The sequence below is a fragment of the Hipposideros armiger genome, unplaced genomic scaffold, assembly GCF_001890085.2.
Source record: "Hipposideros armiger isolate ML-2016 unplaced genomic scaffold, ASM189008v1 scaffold_738, whole genome shotgun sequence".
NCBI lineage: Eukaryota > Metazoa > Chordata > Mammalia > Chiroptera > Hipposideridae > Hipposideros > Hipposideros armiger.
Genome location: NW_017732088.1, coordinates 227,281 through 230,124, shown reverse-complemented (window position 1 = coordinate 230,124; position 2,844 = coordinate 227,281).

The window sequence follows — 2,844 nt, the reverse complement described above, 5'->3', positions numbered from 1 at the left end:
ATCTGTTTCTCAGCCAGAGCTTCAGGATTTGTCCCAATAGCAGTGTGATAGGCATGTCAGACACTGAGGTGCAGCCGGCTCCCAACAATATCCTGGATATTTTTCCATGTCAGTAAATATATGTCTACATAATTTTAAGTGTTGTATAGTTTCCTTACAGTGGATATATCATAAGTCATTTAAACACCCCCATATAGTAATTACAGTTGTGTGCTGCATAATAATGTTTCAATCAATGACAGACCACATATACGACAGTAATCCCATAGATCATATGGTGCTGAAAAATTCCTATCTCCTAGTGACATCATAGCCATCTTGACGTGAGTCTGCAATGAATTATTCACACGTTGGTGTAAACAAACTTACTGCTCTGCCAGTCGTGTAACAGTATAGCACATAAAATTATGTACATAATACCTGATAATGATTATAAACGACCATGTTGCTGGTTTATGTATTTACTGTACTATACTTATTGTTATTTTAGAGTATACTCTTTCTCTTTATAGAAAAAAAAGTTTGCTGTAAAAGAGTATGCTGTGTTATGCTGGCAACAGCCTCATCTCGTGTTTACTGCATCCCTTGATTGCATCATTTTCTCTTGTTCTTGATTTAATCTCATGTTGTTTTGTACAGTGACATGTTGTATAGGCTTGTAGCCCAGGAGCAGTAGGCTGTACCATATAGCCTAGGAGTGCAGTAGGCTAGGCCATCTAGGTTTGTGTAAGTACACTCTGATGTTTGCACGACAACAAATCGCCTAATGACCTATTTCTCAGAACATATCCTCCTCGTCAAGCAGTACATGACTGTATTTAGGGAGGTTCTACTTTTTTACTATTATAAATGTAACACAGGAAATAGTTTTACAAATTCTTGACTTGCTTTTCTCCTTTGCTGTTCTGAGTTTGAAATCATTCACTCAGTGGGCCTTATTGAACAGCTACTGTGAACCAGGCACTGTTCCAGGCAGATAATAACTAATCCTAGTGGGAGGATTCCGATTATTCAAACAGCAACAACAGGCATTCCAGGCTGAAGGTGCAGCAGGGCACAGGTACTGGGACAAGAGCACCTCTGGTATGTTCGAGTAGCAGCAAAGAAACCAGAGTAAACGAGGGGCAGAGTAGGGCCTTGTGGGCCTTTGAAAGGAATTGGGCTCTTCCTGGGGGCGATAAAGGAGCCAATAGAAGGTTTGGTGCAGAGAAGGGACATTATTTAATTGCCCCCCCAATTCCCCAATAAAAATCTTTAAAAAAAAAAAAAACCCAACATGGAAGCCTGGTTAATGTCTCAGCCCTCCAGTGGCAATCAGGGGAACTGACTGGCACTAGCAAGTACACAAAGATACATGTATAAAGAATTTTTAGGATGATGTATAATAGTGAACAAAATCAAAACAACTTAAGTGTCCATTGGTAGGTTAAAGACTGCATTGAACATTCATACAATAAGTACTAGACAGTAACCAAAATATTTTTGGAGAAAGACAATGCCATGGAATCGTATTAATGAAACAGTGTGGAGCAGAAAGAAGCCGATTATAACAGAGGGTATACAATTTAATCCAATTTGTTATTAAAAACTATAGGTATGGGAGGAATCCTTTAAGGACCCCACCAAAGTATTAGACATTGGTTCTCTCCTTGTGGTAGTGAATAGCTGGTCTTAATTATTATAATTACTATTGTTATTTAATTTCATATTTATTATTGTCTATTTGTGCTGTCTAATCTTTCCACAATAAACTGTGCTGTTTAATTAGTACATTTTTTTAAAAGATACTTTATAAACAAAAGAAAAACTAACTGACCATACTCCTACCTCCACCTCCAATTCCAACTGTACTATAACCACATTCTTATTCATTTTCTTAAGCCATCAAAACATTTTTGTTCATATGAAATCATTTGGTTCATATGAAGAGAAGCTGTGTAAAATCCTATCTTAGAAAAGGTGATGTAACTACAAAGTAATTGTGCAAATCAGGAGAGTGTATAGGAATTTAAACTTTGTTCAGCATTCATTATTTTCTCTTTCTGTCCCAGTGTTCTTACAGATGAACCAGTCCAATGAAGTACTAGAAGATTCAATTGGGCAAGCATGGTGGTTAGCTTGCTGGATTCCAAGAGCATGGAGAGTGTATTATGTGCTTACAATGAGGAATTATCTATCAGTTAAAATTAAATTGTCTTCATCCAAATCTGTTTTTGCCTTTGTTTTCTTCTTTACAACCTGCAATTGAAAAATGGAAATAGCCTGATTACTGTTTGGATTACAAAATAATACATACTTGTTGCAAAAAACATCATAAAATACAGAAAGAAGAAAGAGTACCCATAATCCTAGCACCCAGAAATAAAAATTGTCAACTGGGCGTATCTCCTTTCAAACTTTTTTCTAGGCTTCTATTTCCAGTTTCACAAAATCTGTTCTGTGAAACAATAGTTCTGTTTTAATAAATGTTATGAGACAATAGGGGCTCTGTGGTCAATTAAGTTTTGAGAGATGCTGGATTAAGCAAATGTAAACATGTGTCTTTGTTCTAGGACCTCTAAGAGCCTTTAAAGGTTAATACGAATCTCCACAAGAGGGTATAATGTGCAGCATTTCCTAAACAAATTTGAACATGGAATTGAGAAATGCTCATGCGCACACAGTCACACAAACTTGTTCATGTGCTTTTTCTTTTATCAAACCCTACACTATGCATGCTATTGTGTAGCTTAATTTTTTCTTTACTATGTGATATATCCTGCGGGAGACCGGCTCCCACAAGTCCAGGGGTTCCCTCAGGTGGAGACGGAGTCCGAGAGGAAAGAACATGCGGAGACAGAGAAG